Raw genomic sequence first — 22183 nt, forward strand, 5'->3', positions numbered from 1 at the left:
AAAACGTTTTCACTTTTCACCATAGTATACTATATTATGTATTTATACTAGATTCCCGATTTACCTAGGTTTACGATATATTAATTATTCAAATATTTTAATACTTACTACTTTTGATAATAACAATGTTTATAATGTTAAAAAAAATTGTACAAACCTAAAAACTATTCTCGAAATATCCTTGAACTTTGAAATATATGAAAAAAAGTTCTCTGATTCGTAGCGTTAAGGAAATTTATGTAGAAGTGTATATTTATATAAAATATTATTACTTATGTAGGAATACGTGATTATATGATGCTATTTCGTTAATTGTTAGTTATATATTAATTTGTTGTGCTACGTAATCATTTAAATTTTGTCCTCCTGACCGAATTTCCGCGCCGGCTTACCAAGACTAGACGCTAACCTACGCAGGAAATATGATTATGTACATTGCGATATTATATTAAGTACGTTATATACAGTTATATTATAACGTAATAGTTGTAAGTTATCATAAAACTGGTATTGTGACTTGATTGAGAGCGAATATCGTTTCGTTTCCGGCCGTTTGTGCTTCATTACGTAGCGGAGTGGCGTAAGTGATGGACATCGGGTTTTGCAATACTTTACATAAACGGACTTGTTGTTTATATTGAAGTGCAGTTTCCCTCTATTTTATAGAGCTTTACATATTTATTTCTTCGTCTCTTCATTCTTTCTTCTTGTTCCGTTTCTATGGACGGTAGTGTGATTTATTTAGGCCAGGAACCGAAGTATTTTCCGGATAATCTAAGAGTACCTACCTATCGTTAAATCCATACTAATATTATAAATGCGAAAGTAACTCTGTCTGTCTGTTACTCAATCACGCCTTAACTACTGAACCAATTTGCATGAAATTTGGTATAGAGATATTTTGATACCCGAGAAAGGACATAGGATAGGTTTTATCCCGGAAAGCCTACGGGAACGGGTTTTTCTTTGAAAACGCGGGCGAAGCCGCGGGCGGAAAGCTAGTGTAAAATATAATATAAAAATATATAATATATTTTCATCTAAAATTTAATAATGAACTTGAACTATGAATATCGTAACTAAGACTACAACTTATTTATTTGCTTTATATGTGTTTCAGTGTGAAAGAAAAATCCACCTAATTTGCAAACACCTTGTCAACTAGTTCCTCCATACATTATTTTGTCGAAATAGAAAATAATCATATTATTATAATATCAATGTAGAGCTTGCAGCAATTAATTAGGAAATCCTGTCGTTCTAGGAAGTGAATGAATTAGCAATGTAGGTTAATTGTTTTACAATTAATGAGGCTAAGATTTAATGGCAGCTGCAACATGCATATTTTTTATGTGTTCAATGCAATTTAAATAAAAGTGAATGACGATTCGAAATTGAGAAAAATTGTCTTTGTTTGTTTTTTGAATTGGTTTATAAAACAATATAGGTAGTATTTAGATAAAAACAAGATCTCATCTGTACACACGTAGGCTTAATATGGGATACGTATAAAAATATCCAGTGTCATTCAGAACTTATAAAGCTACTACTAGAGCTTCTTTTGAACGAACACAAATTATAGACTGTTCAAATTTATTTTCTTGCAGAATGTTTTTGTATTATGTACTCCACTTTACGTTTATATTATTTAGAGCCGATTTTTCAATCCTTGGTTAAAATTTATCCGTCCAATAAAGTATTACACGAACATATTAAAATGTCACCTGTAAACTGTCAAATACGGACAATTACAATACATTTTTGAAATGGTAGTTTTATACGTTATTCGATGAATAAGTTTTAACCAAGGATTGAAAAATCAGCCCTTAGACAAGTATCTTATATTTATCTGTATATATATGTTTAAACGCTTTACCGTCTTTATTTTTTGTTTTATGAAATGGAATTAATATCTATTTACTTCGAATTACTTTTACTTTGACATTGAAGAATCAGCTTTGTGAAACAATATGTACCAGCTAATAAATAAAGTCTTAAATTGTTTGTACTTTGAAATGGTTACTCCTTTAATCTGTACTGGCAATGCGTAGTAGCCTACTTGTAACGTACTAGACTACCTAAGTGTACCAGTACATCGTAATTAGGTGGTGGATTTCTACCGGAAGTTTTCATGGCTACCTTAGTGCAAATATGAGTCTTAACGACTAAAACATATATGGCTTTAAATAACAATAAGTTTACGAGTTACGAGTTACAACTACAATTATAATTGAAAAACATATTATTATTTATTTAACGTTTTTATTGAATTATAAAACCTATGTTTATTTATATGTAAATATACCTAATAATAATCTTTATAATACTCGGATGTTTAATTTTTTATCTAAATAACAAAACCGACAGAATAATCATCTATGTGTTAATAGCAAAACTAAATACGACGTTTTTATAACCTTTTGGTTAGGAATGTTTTTCTCCTTTGTTCATCAATGGATACCTACTTCATTATATTTCAATGTTATATCAAATGTTTTGGTGATAACTATTCAATGAGTCAACTTATTATAAAGAATCAAACTGTTTGTTTGCACAGTTCAATGTTCAATAATCTGAACTGACTGCTATTAAAATATACGAAGTATTAGTAGTGAATTGGTATATGTGAAGACATTAAAATTATAAATATTTGTTTCAGGTACTAATTTTAAATATCTACGTGGAAGACATCCTAAATGAAATAAATTTAAAAGGCCCTCGTGTAAGTTATGGTTATTTATATGTAGTTCCGTAAGAAATATTAGAACAAGCACAAGATACATTTGAAAAATTAATTGATAAGCTAAGGGTTTTTCATTGCCCTTTATTACAGTATTTTTAGTCAGAAATTAAATTTCTATTATGTACTGTTACAATAATATGTCAATAAGTAACGCTTATTCTTTATATATATACATTTACGTGGGTTTTATAAAACAAAATTATATTTATTCAACGCGGGAAAACATAAAACAGTAATTCAATGAAAATTTTAAATAATAAATTATCATAGACATACTAAATATAACCAGTATGCGCGAGTTCCGAGATTAATAATTATTATTGTTAATCGATGGATAAAAAAATATCGGAAAACCTGACTTAGCGCAGGTCTTTACTTATGCATGTATCTTTATTTTATGTCTTCTAATTTGCATTTAGCTCTAGAAAAATAAACTCGATATTTTCAGTAAAAAATAATAAAATAGTTCTAATATATCTACAATCATTTAAAGGCATGTACTAAACTTTGGTTAATAGTGTGACCTATGTTGAATATCTTTATAAAAATATCCTGTTTACGAATAATATAATGCATTATATTCTTAGAATAACATCTGACGTATGTATTGATAATCTTTTTATAGACACAAGTACTCGACAAAATTATTTGCTTTCAAGCTTTGCGAAATTAGCGAAAACTTTTCGTGATTCTATATTTATGCGGGTTTGATTTCCTTCTAATACAGTGCAAAATATATGGACACGACCAAGTGACACGACTTTTCGATGAGATCATGGGATATTTTAGGATTGGGATTACTATGATTAAATTATGTTACGTACGTAGTTTATACAGGATATAAACAATTTAAAATTACATATACCGATGAAACTCTGTTAAAAATGTTAACAATAAAAATGTAATACATATAATATATAGGTATTTCGAATTATTTGTTACGAATGCCGAACATTTTTTTTCTTCAAATGGAATAGCAGCAAGATAAAATCTCAAAATATAGAGAACTAGCTATGATTACAATTACATAAAGTAAATACATGATTATATAAGTGAATTGTTTTTTTATTGGCCCTGATTAACTTACATTTATATATATACATTTATACGATAAACAGGAATGCCTTCCATGAAAACGCGGAGTGAAATCTTGTTTCATTCAACAAAGAATAAATATTTTAGGGATATTTTTCCATTTTGAATAGTGTAAAAAGAATTTAAGCAGAAATGAACAGGCACATAGGTGAATGAAAATTATAAATATCACTATAAAAATAGATAGAAGAAGATGTAATTGAAAAATATGGATTTTACTGGGAACGTGAATTCTTTCCTCTTAAGTTATAAATCATTAAACATTGTATGTATGCTAACTTAGGTGCATCATTAGTAATTGCATATAATATCTTATTATCCATTCATAAGTCCATCATATTACGACTATGATTGATAACACATGTCACATCTTTATTCATTCTCATACATTTATCATTTAACTTTAGAAGGAAAAAATTGCAAAACCTTATAGATGTTGAAAACAGAATTGTTTACATAATACATTGATTATAATTCGCGCCGTAACGGATTAAGATTGCGTTTAGTATCAATTAAATGCTGTTTCTTATAAATCTTTATACCTATAGCAATGATATAGAAATATAGACGTTAATGATTCTTGCAGATTTTATTGTTTTCAACTAAGAACTAACATGGTTATTTGTCTGTTAAGATAAAACGATTTAGTTAATTCGTATATTCTGTCATCCTAAATCTATTTATATACTTATTATTATTATATTTACTAGCTGTGCCCGCGACTTCGTCCGCGTGGAATAGTGACTGCATAGTAGTTACTACTTAACACACAATTAATGAGTAAACACGTCTTGAAACACGTACTATCATATACAACTAAATTATAAGTACTTACACATTATTATAAAGTTAAGAAATAAAATAAATAATAACACAAAAGAACTGTTAGTAAAATTTATTACTAAACTGAGCTATAAAACTTAGGTACAGAAGAGTTCAAAATTTCCAGGATGTGGTTATTCTCCCGCTCCCATATTCCTTCTACTTTCACAGACTTTCAACTTTTCCCTTTCACCCCTAGTAAATGGCAGAACCGATTTTGATCTAAATTCTAAACCATGCCTAATCATACCTATATAATATTATGTACATGTCATATCCTTTCGTTTGGTACTCCATTTGGATTATGTATCCCCACTATCACCCCAAGGTGCCCTATATGTAATAAACATGATTTTGATAAAACATGACTAATTGTAATTCACACGTCATTTGATATGCCGCTTGATTATATTATTTGACCACATTCGATTATTCATTCCCACTTTTACCGCTATAAATCAATAAATGGATGAACCGATTTTGATTAAATATGCCTCATCATACTTCTCACGTCAGGTCATGCCCTTTCATTTGATATGCCACTTGGGTATATTATTTGACAACTTTTATTCCCACTTTTATACCTATATCCGATAAATGGATGAACCAATTTTGATAAAATATGTCTTATTGTACTTTACACGTCATGTCTTTCATTAGATACGTCACTTGAGTATATTTGATAAAATTCATTTATTTATTCCCACTTTTACCCCTATATCAAATAAATGGATGAACCGATTTTGATAAAATTTGACTAATTGTTTCTGACATGTCGTCTATTTTCATTTGATATATCACTTGGGTATAACCTACAACCTACATTAACAACTAACATTCGTTTTTTTCATTCCCACTTACCCCTATACAGGGTGTCCCACTTTCGGTATACTAAGCGCAAAGGGACTTGTAGTTTTGCATACGCTGAGTACGTAAAAAATAATTATAAAATTCCAGACGCATTTTTTTTTTAAATAGAGGAATTCTTAAAATACCATGTGTACACCCCCAACAAGCAAACCGCCCAACTTTGCCACCCGCATGTGAGCTATCGTTTTAGATTATGTTTTCATAGACAAAATACTCACATTAGCGAAGCGGTATATGCCGGCTGCGCGAAGCTAGAGACGAATACATGGATTTTAAGGAAAAATTTAGCAAAAAATTTTTCGCGTAATTTTGTTATTTAAGTATTTTTATGTGATCAGTGTATGCAAAACTACAAGTCCCTTCGCGCTTAGTATACCGAAAGCGGGACACCCTGTATAATATAATAAACAACTAATGTAACAAAAAAACGCATCTAATTCGTATTACCCGTTAGCGAGCTACGGTGACACAGACAGACACGCAATACACACATAGCGAACATAACACCCCTCTTATGAGCAAAAAACTAAATAAAGTTCCTTTGACCCCCCCTACTACCCCCTCAGCATAACCACCCCCCCCCCCACGCTTGGGAACTTTCGATATGATCATCTGGACATGTCAAGGAATAACTTTAGCGTATAATTTACGTAATAAAGTAATTCATGTATAGAATGCCTTAGCAAATGTTCGCTGTGATTACTTAAATGGTCATAACTTTTTTATTTATGAACCGATTGACATGAAATAAACACTAAATGTTAAATGAAGCTTACCACAATATATTAGTGAAAACCGTATTTAAATCGGATAAGCCGTTTCTGAGATTAGCGTGTTCAAACATACAGACAAACAGACAAACCGACAAACAGACAAACAGACAAAATTTTTTTAACAACAGTTTTGGGTTTGGGATCGATTTAGTAATAACCCCTGCTAATTTTTTTTACATATTTTCATTGTACAGACACCACTTTTCTAGAATTTTATTATATGTATTGATGATGATGATTGATGATGATTTATATTACATGAAAAAACTGTGGTAATAGTTGAAATTATTATTATCATGATATAATACTCACAAATTGTTTAGTATTATCAAGATCTACAGTTACGTAGTGACTGGATGAACGGATGGACATTGGAATGTGACATTGAGATTTTTTTTGTTATACAATGTATAATAAAATAAATAAAAGTGGCTACTACAAACTCTACATACATTTTAAAAGATGTTCCCTTAATTAAATCATCATCTCACAATGATCTCATTAGGATGACGTCGCATTTATCATTTGACCCTTGGACTTAAGAAGTGGGGAACCTTTTGCTTAATGGACATCTCATTCTGTAAAACACACTTCCCATAATCACTTATATTTGCTTTACTTGCAAGTCATGCGGTTTTATTTTTGATATAGCTATCTTATATTGGCTTTCATAAACTCTTGCACGTGCTCAGTGCTCACCAAAACAAAAAAACTTTTGTGTGTATATAAAACTTACATTGAATACATTATTATTAATCTGTTAAAAAAGTATGTATGACTAAAATTCCAGAGCATTATTTAAACGAATAACCTTATTGTAAGTCATTTTTTATTCAACTGAGAACTATTATTAAATAAAATAATAATTAGCAACCATGAATAGTTATTTAATATGAAAAATGCCACGCACACATAATGTAGAATACAGTTCCGATTCAAATACATTAAGGATCTTCGCGTATGTCGTCAAGAACGTTAACGTAATTCTAAGCAATTAATTAATATTTATTGACTTTAATTTTATTAATTTATTGTCATCAGCCATCTGTAGTAATAAAAAAAGAGCCTTTAAAAATTATAATTTAAAACCGTTTATTCCTATAAAACTATGAACTAACGCTCAATCATACACCTGTCTTTAATTTTCTTTTCTATTTTATTTTCACTAGCGACCCGCCCCGGCTTCGCACGGGTGCAATGCTGATACTAAATACACTACAGAAAAACTGTGAACGTTGTATATAAAAACATAGCGGCCCGCTCCGACTTCGTATAGATAGCCTGGCGGCCGGCCGGTACCGCCGCAAACGCTACGTCCCGCAATTTTTAAATCTGTAATATCTTCGAAAATATTCACTTAAATCATACGGTGTAAAGGGCCATATAGATCTATATTAAACGAACAATGTATTCAAGGTATTTAATTGGTTAAGGATTAATGCTGTATTGGTTAAAATCGCATCGAAAATTAGCCATTATTTTTCGTAAAAAGTAAATGACAAAAAAATGTTATTGTGGGTTATCCATAAGAGATAGACATATACCATCGCGGACTTTTCTATAGACCTTTTCAATGTGTATAATACTTAGTACATTATTTTGATAAAACTCGTAGGGTTCAGCCTGCGTTTGCAATGTAAGCGGAAAAAATGTAATTTTTTACGACATCACTTTAGAAACCTCAAAAATAACAGTACTTCTCCACTATTTAAAGGATTTTATTATACATATAAACCTTCCTCTTGAATCACTCTATCTATTAAAAAAAACCGCATCAAAATCCGTTGCGTAGTTTCAAAGATTTAAGCGTACAAAGGGACATAGGGACATAAGGACATAGGGACATAGGGACAGGGAAATCGACTTTGTTTTATACTATGTAGTGATGATGTAGAGCATTCGACGCGACAGACTTGGTCAAAAAAGAAAATTCTCATCTCTTTATGTTTCGTGATTTATAAACAGGTTTATTCCAAATAAATGAATTAATCCTTGAACATTTTAAAATATGTATTTCGTTAAATTCTTGAATCATATTTGTGTCTTTCAAACTTTTTAAATTACAAAGTGAATGCTTAAATATGTATTCTCACTATGATGGACACAATCATGATAATATATTATGAAATAGCTCAGTCCAAGCCCTTCACTACTGACCGAATCACATCAAAACAAGCGGGTGCTAGCAATAATATTGGTAAGTTGCACCTTTATTTGAAACTTGCTTTCGTGAAATTGTATACGTCTATTACATTAAGCGGTCGGCCGCAAACAGACGTCGCGGTCTTACATCTTATTTCCACCGTGGTTAGTTATTATCTTTTTTACCTCCCTTTGTGTAAGGAGAAGCCTAAAATAATTGATAGATCCTTGGTGTATGCTATGCTGGGAAAATTTTGATTTTCCCAAAGTAAAGACTTTCCGCCTTTGAAATATAAGTACTCTTTTTATTTCAAAGGCGGAATATATTTTGGATATATACCTATATCATATGTATTTACTACTTATATAGATCGATAATTGATTATATAATTAAAATCGACCTAAAAAAAGCTTTTTGTGTTGACCATACCATCCGCTCCTGAAAATTGCGATAAATGTCTATTAGTATTAAAATACAAAAACATCTACATTGTTATGTCTTTATCTAATTAGACTTTTCCAGATATTTATACGTACAAACTGTATGCATAATAATGTCTATGGCAAGAATTATAATAGTCACATGATTGCCTATAACTATGACCTATGAAGTAGTGTTGGTAGAGTCACGTTATTATTATACCGGTAGTTTTCATAGAGCACACACTTTTCTCAAGAACCAGTTCAATTTAAATGCACTACCTATTAAAATCAATTCAGCCGTCATTTTGCTCAAACAGATTATCAGGCGTTGGAAAATTCGCAAGTGTCACACTTCTAACGTAAGTTGAGATTATAATTATTAGATACAAAATATAGCGCCTTTCAATATTTTTACTTAAAAATATTTATTTATGATCAATTGAAAATTACTCTTATATGTTGAATATGTTGGTAAATATTTTATTGTGCAATTACAACTTGTTGGCCAAGTTTAAGCACTTAAAAGCGTAATAAGTGTAAATGCAAGCAATTTTGTTTCTATATTAATAATGTAACGTGTGACGGTAATTCGTCTGTCACGATGTTTTGCGAGTTGTATTGCTAATTTATGACGTATACATAGTTTATATAGTATATTATATCGAGTTTTGACGTAGGTTTTATATTATAATAAGGGTACCTTTTAAGAAATTATAAGGCTGTGTCTATAATTATCTTTGTATTTAATATCAAAACTGATTTAAAAATAATTTAATTGAGTTCAAAGTTCAATAACAATCAACAATAAAATTGTAACTAAATTAAAGTAAAAAAAAAAATATATGATAAAGTGGATGTTTTCATATGCATGCAATATGCATGCGAATACTATTGTAAAGAAAATTGCAGTGCTAGGTGCAGAATATAGGTATGTACTAGAGTGTAATTTACTTAAAAAGTGCAGAGTTCATGGTCACTTTTAAAAATAGATACGGTTAAGACAAGATAAAGTTTTACACATAATGCTCTTTCATATTTGGCAACAAGTACAGAGCCTTATAGATATCGATTACGCATTGTGAATGCTCAGCGCATCGAAATGTTATTGTGTGAAACAATGCCGGACGTCCTTAAAGGTAGTAAATCGTTATAGAACTCTCTGTGACGTGCACTGGACACCCGCCAGATTTTCCGCCTCAAAGCCTTCGACCCGTAAACTCGATCGAAACGAAAATGTAATTATCGCTGTAAACAATGGAGACGAAACAAGACGGCATTCGGGCGACGAACACCGCGTTCGACGCACGCGTTTTACCTGTACAGGTAATTTATTCGACACGTATCATATCGAGTGCAATTTTCGTAGAGTTTACATATTATGAGACGTCCAGTATACTCTTTACTTGTGATGGATTTCCCGGAATCGTCCTTGTCACACTCGCGAAAATAACTTACCTTGCTGCGTTCCCGCGAAAAAAAACGCGTTAACTTTTGAGTAAGTTTCAATAATTTTTCTAACGACCAGTGGCAGTGCCTCTCATTTGTTACGCTACATGAATATTCATGATTTTGTATATTTATGCGGAAAACTCGTTATCTGCAGTTATTGTTCTGGTGATCATTGTTATGATGATCGGTGTGAGGCAGCCACCAATGCGAAAACAGAACAAAATGAGCGAAGATTAGCGGAAATAACGATTTAATTGTTGTACATTGAAAATGTGTCGCCTTTTATTTATAAAGGACATGTTATTGGAACTGAGACATCATAAAGTTATTTGTCACTCATATCTGTACACAAATTTCGTCCGATTAAATTAATACACTTTTTCATGTTAGTAGGTATAAGTCACATAGCTATTTCTTTCAAGGTACTGTGTTAATTTTCCATCGGTCACGTGCTTAGATGCGTTCGCGGTCTGTTGAATTACAGACTTGTTTTGAACTTGACCATGATACGCCATTAAATAATACTTAACCGATATATATATAATCCCGATATATAACAGATAATTTAAAATTGGATATTCATTAATTGTTGGAACATTCTTAGAAGAAGATAAGATGAAAAGAGTTTTCTACAAAAATACACGTACAAATACTCTAGATACACAATTGGAGTTGTACCTTCAACAATATAACAAAAACACCAAAAATAGAATAGGTAGAGAAAAATACTGTCGACAGACGTACGTACTATGTACACACTTCATACACCCTTCAGTTAGCGAGGGGAAAGTCATGAACTAGACCTAGCTTGCCAAAAGTAAAACATACAAATAATTTATATATAATATATCTTATATCAAAACTTTATAGTTCTACTTACACACGTATAATAATTTGCGAATTGTGATCAATATTTCAGTCACGATCAATGTAAATAATCAGTTTTGTATCGAGATATTAATTGCCATAATATAATTAATTATCACCTTTTTTCATTAAATTAACACATTAATATTTAATAACATTATTAACAGGGTTTAAAATTCCTTCCATTCATTTTTTTTATGTCATATTATTGTTAAAGCTATACGGTTAAAGTATTTTCGCAAAATAGTGTAATCTTTACGCGTAACAAATTATGTAATGAAGTAATTTACAACGGTTTTAATCTATGATAATTTAATCGTAGAGTATCCTTTAATATTATTCATTAATACCTTGATTGGTATAAGGTAAAGATCATAAGGAATGGTTCTAGTTAAATCACAGTTCTTAGTAATTAAGATTTTGAGGTCAAGTTTTAATGAATTTATAATATTTTTTTATTTAACGAGATAAAATTATCACTCTTTACAACGACGCGTTAATAACGCAGTGTATTGGATGTCTCATTAAAATAATAATCATTTATTTTAGTTATAATTAGATTTGAGTGCATCTAAGACCAATAACCCTAAAACAGGTATAAATAAATTCGAACGAAATTTAGTGATTAAAGGTGGATCGTGAGTGTGAATGAAATATATATATGTGATGCTATTAACTGTGTGAATACTCTGAAGTAAAATTTTGGACACAAAAAACTGGAGGTCGACACGTATGACGTGTCAGTTGTCGTGGAGCTGACAACAGATGTCGTTCCGATTGATGCCGGTAAGTTTGGGGAAACTCTTCTCGTGTATTGTTGTTATGAAGATGAAGAAATCGTATATTATATTATAAAGAAGAAAAAACAGACAAACATTTCTTGGATTTTTATATTGTTATCACAATTTTAGAGGTGATAATAATTATTAAAAATTTGTCTGTGTAGAGTTGATAGAAATACACGTTTTTCCTTAATTTTTCTTACATTAAGACGTCTATGCAGCTAAGGAAATAAATGTTTACAAAAAATATAGAATCAGTTTTAATTACGTAACTAACGTATAATTTTACATGTTTATTAGTAAGTATTATAAAAAGAAAATCTTAAAATATAAATTTGCTATTTATTCTTATTTCTAAACTTACAGCAGGCGCATTGAAACGTCTTATCAAGTTTCTAGGCAGAAAAAAACAATTGTTTAAACAACTGCCTTTCATATATTCAACAAAAAAGTTATCAAAGATTAGCGGTCGATTGACAGATTTTCATTCATATATTTTACGACTCGGATTGTTGAACTATTAATGTAATCGAGCAAAGTTTGAGTACAAAATTCATTTTGATCCACGAAAAAAATATGTGCCTTTTTCATAGGAAAGCTTCCTCTCAAGGAACACAATATAAGGAGAATCAGTCACATGACTGTAATTCTCCTCTAACAAAAGCCTTATAAGAAATCACATCAACTTGTGAATATTATTTTGTCTGAGTGCATTAATTATGCTTTATATTTTTATGTACATTTGAATTGGTAATAGAATAAAGAGTGTGGAAGTTTTATTGGAAAATAAATATTTATTTTTAGAAAATAAATCAGATATTTAGGGATATTTTAAAAATTTTCTGTATAGATGATATATTAAAAATTATAATATGTTTATTATTTTAGTAATTCAAGTGAATTGAAACTAATAAAACAATAAAAACGTATGACGCATGACCATTAATTAAAGTGGTTATGGGTTTAAACGCGTTCAAACGTATTAAATAAAAGGTATTTGTTTATGTAGGTACCTATTATACTGATAATAATATGTATTGACAGTTTATCATGATAACAAAGTAGTACAAAAATATCATTTACGTAAAAAAAATGAAATATTTAATCAATTCGTTTTAAATTGGAGAACATCGAAATATTTTAAACATGAAGCTTCCTTTCAAGAAAGCACACTATCCCGAATACTTAAAGTTTTTATGACTTTGTGACGCGTTATCCACTTTTATCCAATAAATAATAAGAAGGATTATGCAAGATTCACAATTTTATAAATGTAAATTTTCACCCTGTCATGGATTTATAAACATATTTTGAGTTTAAGATATCAAATAACGTTTAGATATATAAAATACTAGTGGTCCGCCCCGGCTTCGCCCGTGGTACATATTTCGCAATAAAAGGTAGCCTATGTCCTTTCTCGGGCATCAAAATATCTCCATACCAAATTTCATGCAAATTGGTTCAGTAGTTTAGGCGTGATTGAGTAACAGACAGACAGACAGAGTTACTTTCGCATTTATAATATTAGTATGGATAAATGAACCATCTAAATAAAAGATAACAGCCCGGCACGTGCTGGGATAACTTGTGGTGAGCAATGAGAGTATCAATTTCTCTTACATTTTATTGAATTTTTAACACTTTATATCTTTAGGTATAGTAGGTTTGTTTAAAAATTCATATTTTTTTTCAATGAAGTGGCATTCTTTCTTCTTATAGATGCTATGTATAAGTGTAGGTGTTGTAAAGTCAATAGTGTAAAAAATAGTTTTAAATAAATTAAATTAAACGTTTGAATATGGTGTTAATCGCAATGTACATTCTAAAATGGCAAAATGTTTGATAATATTTGGAAGATTGTTGATGGTATGAATTATGAAATATATTATATACTGTATGTAGGTATCCAAGATGATTGCCCGTATTCAAGTTATTGCTAAAAAAATTATCAATTAGGTATAATATAGGAAATTTATATTAATAACATACGTACCTAATCCATATAATGCAGTTATATAATTTATTTTATAGTGCTAACAAAACATGTGTTGATAAGAATGCGAGCTTATCTCCAACTTAGAACGCCTAAAGCATTATTCATTCTTTAGGCGTGTTTTACACGCATCATTGTAATTTAAGTTAAAATTAATAATAAGAATCCACACCTTGGTATATATAAAATAACTATACCTATGTGTAAAATAACTTAAAATTACAATATTTTGGTTAACTCCACTTGTACTCAAATTTTCTTAATCTCTTTATTTATAATATTTTAAATGAATCAATTACTATATTAATTAAATAATATGAGTTGCTAAATATAGGCAAAGAATATTGGTAATATTATTTCATAATGAGGGTTATTGCGCTCACTTATTTATTTATTAAATTAAATATAAAATATCAATAACCGTTAAGTGATATAAATAGAATTGCATGCTTATAGTTAGCTTATGTAATAAAACTAATGAGAATTCATTAATAAAAAACTACATTCAATAAAAAAACCGACAGTCATAAAATAAACATTAGTTAAACTGTTATGTGAACCTTACACTTATTTAAATTAACTAACATTAGACTTGAGCGCCTATTAAAAAATCATTTTGTTTTTTATTCGCTACTATTCTGAAAATCTTCGCCGCGGTGACTTTAAAACTATTACACAAATTATAAATATACCTAGACTGAATATGAATTTAATATTGTAGTGTGTTGTTGTCTGCCCTTCATACGGTTGAAAGTTAACACTATAAATTACCCGCTAAATATTAACAAAGGATGAAATTGTTGGAGCAGCAACATCGTAGCAACTAAATCAAGTAAATATCACAATCAAAGAGTACGTGTTAAAACACATGTATGGTGGATTAAAGGTGACAATAACTGGTTTATTTGTTGAAAACAATCAATAGTAAATACTGGTGCAATCTTAGAGTATTTATACGTATACTAGATTTCCGCTCGCGTCTTCGCCCGCGTTTTCAAAGGAAAACCCGCATAGTTCCCGTTCCCGTGGGATTTCCGGGATAAAACCTATCCTATGTGTTAATCCAAGTTACCCTCTATATGTGTGCTAAATTTCATTGTAATCGTTTCAGTAGTTTTTACGTCAAAGAGTAACAAACATCCATACAAACTTTCGCCTTTATAATAGTATTAAGATATACTCAGGGTGCAATGTTCAGTTTACTTAGGTATCAAGCGAGTGTTTTATCGTATAGGTAACTATTGAAAACTTTCAATGATAGATTTCCAATTGGAGAATGTGGTCAATTAAAACGGTGAATTTAATACAATAGGTATTGTCTAGTGAAAATTTCTAGAAATCACGTTAAATACTACTACAAGGAAATGACTTTAAGGGTTTAGAATTACATAAGACATATTTTATATGATGAACAGAGAATCTTTTCTGAAAAATTTATAACAATATTTTTGTTAAACAACAAATTATTACCTAAAACTTTCTCGCGAACCGTGCTATACCTGCCCCCCTAGTCAAGTGGCTTTCTGTTAGCGTAGCGTTCAATAGAATAGACTACGAATGTATGAGATTGACGTAGGCTGTAGATAAACTTACGTCAATCTCATACATTCGTACAGGTAAATTAGCTTGGAGAAATTTTTGCATATGTAGTGGTGTGTATATTACTCAGATCTTAGAGCGCGTTTCCACTATATCGTTCTGGCCCATACAAAAATGTTTCGATATCCTAACATTACTATTTAATTTTATACTTATTCCTAGCAACACTTTTGTTTTCAATAAAAACGAGTTTTTATTTGAAAGAAAATGGTTTTGACTTTATAAAAAAAAATATATCATTCAATTTTACGTCCTTGAGCAAACGACAAGGCGACTACCGTGAAACAATAAAATATCGTGTCCATAATAATTTGTTTCATAATTAATATTTGACCATAATAATTACGAAACAAAACAAATAAATAAATCGTCACTTGATAGTGGAAAGTGGAAACACGCACAAAACCAGAATAAACCAGTTTACGCTGTCCGCAGGTGCCACGTGCAGTCGTTTGGTAGCGTTAGAACATAAAGCACATTTCATTAAAAAATTATAATTATTATGTACGTAGTTTAATTGATAAATTTTGTATTTGTTGATTGTTGTTATTATTTGTTATTATTGTTATAATATTTGTTGAAGTGAATTACATGTCCCGCAGCCGGAGGGCCCAAATGAAAACTCAGATGTACTTAAAAACTACATTTAATAGCTAAAATGAGACTTTTACACCCATGTCTGCACGATGCAGACCGGAGTTAAAGAATGAATTTATACAGTTTAATAATTATAAAGACGTAAGCTTGGATGCTAACTAAGGGAAATCGCATCCACATTCTATTCCCGTGCGAACGGCGTATTCAGCAGTTTTGTATGAAGGCAGGGCCATAACTAGTGTTTAATTTGTGTGTAAGTGTTGTAACTTTATATTGTTAATTCAATATGGCTCCAGTGTTAAAACATGGTCGAGGCAAGCCTTTGACTTCTCAAACTAAAGAATTAAACTTTAAATGTCGTTTCTTTTTCAGGTTAGTAAATTTTTCATTTTAGTAACATTGTTAATGTAAAAGTTATATGTATGTTAAATGAGCAAATATTCAAATAAAGTCTCATCTTTTTCAGAGGAGAAACACATATAGTTTAATTTAAAATCCCTTATATATACAGGGTTACTTGTAAAACACCGGCAACCTCGCAGGACAAGATAGCTAACATCATAAGTAACAACATTTCGACTTTTGATAATTTGTTAGATTTTATTTTCATACAAAAATAAATATTCATTTAATTTTCCGTCTGAATATTATAAACTCTACGCCTCCCAAAAATTACGTAAACAAAAAGCGAACGAGAGGGGGAAGGGGGCGTCGCGTCATCCATCTGATAATTAATAGAACATAGACTTACAAATGTAAGGAGAGTACAATACAAGTTTAAAAAATCATTTAAAAATAATTTATTGCGTTATGCCAAAAGTCGTAGAACAAATGTTGTTACTTATGATGTTAGCTATCTTGTCCTGCGAGGTTGCTGGTGTTTTACAAGTAACCCTGTATAAAATAAAAACTAAAAATAAAATGTTGTTTTATTTTATTTGCTGACCATACACTACTACAAACGCAAAAATTTCTCCAAGCTAATTTACCTGTAGTCTATTCTATTGAACGCTACGCTAACAGAAAGCCACTTGACTAGGGGGGATACATAATACATTGAAGAAAACAAAAAGCAAATCGTTTGTTATCTTTATAAATGTATGATTTTGATTTATAAAATTTGTACCTAGTGTGTCCTTTACTATTTTCCATACAATGTAATTTTCGATAAGTTTACGCAAATATTATCTACTCAATTTTCTGCTCAGACGTTGGATTTTCCTACATTTTTTCAACGATGTTTTTATTCTCATAGTACTAGCAACACCTTAATCAATCATTCTTTAATTTCCTTATAAACTAAGTATACAAAAATAACTTTTTCTTGTATACAAATGGACGTTATCTTGTCCTATGGATAAAAATATGTTTGTGCAATAAAATTAGAGTGACCTTGATGATACGTCTGATTGATGAAGGCATAAAAAGCTGATCAGGCGGTAAAGGACCGTCATAGAATAATACTGTTATTACGTCTACGTGAAAAAGTATTATTTCCCGCTGCTATTCTTTATTATTCTTGTTTCGGTTAACTTTCACTGATCATACATACATTTATCAAAACTACTTGATATTAAGTACTTATCTTAATATACTTATATATTATTAAAAAATAAATTCAATTGAAACAATAGAAATCACGCCAGTGTTACAAAATTGAATAACAAAGATTTACGCATAAACTGTTTATTTTTATCTCTAATTTAATTATTACAAATGTTAAGTAGACATAAATAAATAATAAAATAGCTTGGTGCTTTTCGAAAACTGCTTTTGAATAAAACGACGCAACTTTAAAGACATAAGAATCGTTTTATAGCGTAATTAAAAAAACGGCTGAATATGAAACTAGTTTAATTAAGTACCTATGTAACGGATTAGGTCTATAAATAAACTGCCTTGTTTGTTTTATGCATTTAATATCTATACATTGTACAAAGGTTAAAAAGTTGATTAATTTCTTAATCATTAATTATTTCTTTTCCAAAAGTTTATTTCTTGATAATAAAGTGAATATGGCATTATTAAAAAAATGCAGTAAAACCGATGTTTACAACCTGTATCAGTGAATTATTTATTTCCGTTTCAGTCAAAGAATATCGATTAGGTAAGGTACCGAGTGAGCAAGTAAGAACCAAGAACAATCGGAAATAATTTATATCGTATAGTTTGGTAATAAATAAGAAAGATACACCCAAAGGGGTTTTAGGCTATTACCCATGACAACGCCTACACCCTTAGCCTTCATGCTCTGCGTCATCGCCTCTCCCATCAGAATCATGGCCTATTTCAGCGACCTCGAAATATAAACGAGGGACACTTAGACACAATTTAATCTGCACTATGTTATAAATAACAACATGTTTACCGTGCATTCTTAACAAATAAATCGTAAGACGCAATATTTTGTTTTGATTGATTCTCTTATCGACGAAGAAAGAAATATAATGCAATAAATCATTAAGCTGTGGTGTAAATTATAAATATTGAAAGGTTAATTTTTAACAGCTACGACATTATTTTTATATATTGAGTTTCTAACATTTAAAATATGGGAAATAGGAACGGTTGTGTCGTTACAGATTAAACGTCGTCTAACAACTCTGATTTCATTATAATATAATTATTTTTCACATAGTTAAGAATTTTATAAACACGGAAGACTATAATATGCTGCTTTATATGGTTAAATCGTATTTCAACACAGTTAATTATGTATGTATGTCGTCGAGAATTTCTTAAGATACATAAGACGCTTAATATAGCTGAGGTTTATGTTGATTACTGTAAGTAAGAGCAATCACAGTGTTATCTTGTAGACTAATTAAAATATTGTGTGTAAATTATAACTATAAACTTAAATACGTACTATTGTGTACGTGTAATCTCACAGCTTAATAGAGTTATTCAGGTTGTTCCAAAAATCTGAGTCATTTTTTAAATAGATATAGGTACTATATTAATTGCTTTTTTTGTAAACTACGAAAATTAGTTCAAGAATTAGAGTAATGTGTTAATGATATAATTTTAAATACATGATGTACCTAATTTGGTTCAAGCTCGTGAATTTATAATCAGCTTTGTTTATGTAATACCTACCTTAATAGTAAAGCATAATCAGTGATTTTGATAAGATTGATAGATCATTTTACATCTTGAAAATTTAAAGCTATAGCCACAGAAAATTTCCGCAAAAAAAGAGAGCTAGTATTCATAGTTTAAAAATAAGTATGACAAAAAAAATACGTGGACATTTTATCATTTATAGAGGTTTTTTTCTCCTATATTAATTGATTTAATTAGTTCATAACAAATATAAGACCTACTTAGAGTTTTCAATTTTCACAAATTACAATACTCATAGTTAGTATCATAATATGTATGTTTAGTGCTTGCGTACTTATAAAAAAATGTTACATGTTGAATATATGTTTTTAATGACTGCTATTAAATAAATATTTAGTATCAATTAATATTCTGGAGATAAATTTTCCAAACCCATTGGAAAATTTCTTGCAGTCTATTAATAAGTATATTTTAATTTAAAGTATGTATATTTAATTTAAATAATTTCTATATTTCTCATACGCTTTGTTTATCTGCGATAAATAAGTAGCTCTTTATTAATGTTTTATGGTGTGATTATCTTTTAGACATGTCTAAGCTCTACATGTCTGAGTATGTTGTAAACAAAGCGTTTTAAAACTGCTAAACAACATCTTTAAATGATGATTGTGACATTATAATGTACAGTATGAACGTTATCATTGTTAAATTGCTTGCAAAATATTACCTTGAGACGGAAAAATTTATCAAAATTTCCTCCAAGTTGACATAGATAAGATTGTTTGTATGTTTATGAATAAGTGTAGTTTATTCTGTTGTATGACAGTCATAATAAAAAATCTGACTATACTAACAATATTTTTTTGGATAAAGTGAATAACACAATTATCGAACAATTAGTTATACAAGAAAAACCAATATCCATCGTGAATAACAATATTTAGAGCTATTTTGAAAACCTTGAATGGGACAATGAATCTATTTAAGATTCATGAGTTTGCATATGGTGGAATTCTGTGTAAACTTTTTTGCACTGACTCGACGTCAAGGCAGAACAATAAACAAGTGTTAGATGGAACGAGAAGTAAATACTAAATAGTCTCAAGTCTCAACAGAGCAAATTCGTCACAATATCCAAATGCATTGTTTGACGAAGACTAAAGCAAATATGCCAAACAGTAAACTCATCATAACATTTTTCATTAGTTTTTTCATATCATAATCTATAAGATACTAGCAACTATGCATCCCGGCTTCGTCTATGGTCGGCCGAAGATCGGGGCTAATTCACAAGACTGCTGAAGATCATCACATGATCAAATGCATAGTTTACGATTATATAAAGAACATACAGATTTATTTTTATATACATACTTTAAATTAAAATATAGAATTCTGAATCCATACTTAATATTATAAATGCGAAAGTAACTCTGTCTCTCTGTCTGTTACTCAATCACGCCTTAACTACTGAACCAATTGGCATGAAATTTGGTATGGAGATATTTTGATACCCGAGAAAGGACATAGGCTACTTTTTTCCCCGGGAAATAGGATAGGTTTTATCCCGGAAATCCCACGGGAACGGGAACTAATGCGGGTTTTTCTTTGACTGCGCGGGCGAAGCCGCGGGTGGAAAGCTAGTTTGATATAAAGTTTGTAGCTGCGCAATTAAATTTATCTCTCATTTGATGTCCACGTTTTTCTTTGTACTTTAACTTTTACGATAGCGTGAAAAACACACTTTAAAAGATGAGGAATTTCTTGGAAAAATGAATGTCTCGCGTTGTTATTACAATGGTGATTATATGTATCGCAATAAGTGTAATGGGGATTTATACTATAATATCTGTAAGGTTAATAATTACCTAGCTATAATGTGCGCCTGCTATAATTTAATATAGAAAATGAATGAATTACAGCTGTGAGAGCTGTAAGAGCAGCCGTAACATCTTCTATGTTAAAAAGAAGCTCCAAAATTGGCAGAATCGCAGCTTTCCAATGTTGCGTCAATTTGTTGCACAAGATTATAATTGTAAAGTGGTTTACCTACATTGAGAAAATCTTATAGCATCTACCGAAACCCGCTTGTGTCGTCAAACCACATTTTTGCAAACAAAAGTAAAATATTCAGCGCTCATTGTCAGTTGACATAGGATATCCACTGATATCCAAAATTAAGTATGCCATAAATACTCATTTAAAGCAATTTCAAGGCAACTATGCTGTCTTTATCACAAATATTTATTATGCAGTTTTGCGTCATTTAAGTTTTATTGTAGCACTCTGCTTTTACTTATATTATGTTGCGTTTTTTATTTAAAACTTTCTATGTTTGCTTTAGAACCTACCTTTTTATGTATTTTAATAGTTAGTATAGGTCATAGGTTATTACATAGTAGGTACATTGCAATTATTGAAATAAGATTGTTATTACTTATTTTGTATAATGCCAAACTGTTTATAACAGAACGACAATAAATTTGTAATTGCATATAGGTTTGAAATTAAATATAAAGTAATGTTTATAACTAATGTTCTATTAGATGTACTACTGCGTGTGGGTGTGTTTTCCATGACAATATTCGATGAATATTATTTAAACTGACAGACAGATGCACTTATCATATATGTGTGATTAATCGTAATAATATTACTGAGTTAAATAAATAACGTTAGTGAGGTAAATTATGTTGTCGACGTTCTTACAAAGTTACCCTTGGTTTTACAAATTAAGTTTTTTATTCTATGTCTACCTTTCTTATCTCTATTTCGTTCTATAATTTATACAATGCTTGTGTACGTACAGGTGGTACTGTGTTCAACTTTGCACTGAAAACAATAATAATAAAACACATTTATATTATTTGAACGAAGCTCTGAAGCGGTAAATAAATCATATTGTGTTAGGAAACAAAATTGATTATCAAGTATGCTAAATTATCAATAAATTATGGAAGCT

The 22183-nt window shown here is 30.0% G+C and overlaps 1 protein-coding gene across 2 annotated transcripts in view; it reads left to right on the top strand.

Annotated features, from left to right (window-relative positions):
* LOC149905176 (uncharacterized) overlaps positions 1 to 22183 on the top strand; it is a 146289-nt gene that overhangs the window by 40194 nt on the left and 83912 nt on the right. Inside the window, exon 1 of one of the 2 annotated variants that reach the window (XM_090106143.1) lies at positions 11792 to 11970. The exons of the other annotated variant lie outside the window; for it this stretch is intronic. The gene's annotated coding sequence lies outside the window, so the exon portion shown is untranslated. Of the gene's footprint in view, positions 1 to 11791; positions 11971 to 22183 lie in introns of those variants that run through there. 2 annotated transcript variants of the gene reach the window in all.

This window comes from Colias eurytheme, chromosome 10, assembly GCF_061535395.1.
Source record: "Colias eurytheme isolate Ceu_HAF_F1 chromosome 10, ilColEury1 Martin Lab GWU primary, whole genome shotgun sequence".
Classification (NCBI taxonomy): domain Eukaryota; kingdom Metazoa; phylum Arthropoda; class Insecta; order Lepidoptera; family Pieridae; genus Colias; species Colias eurytheme.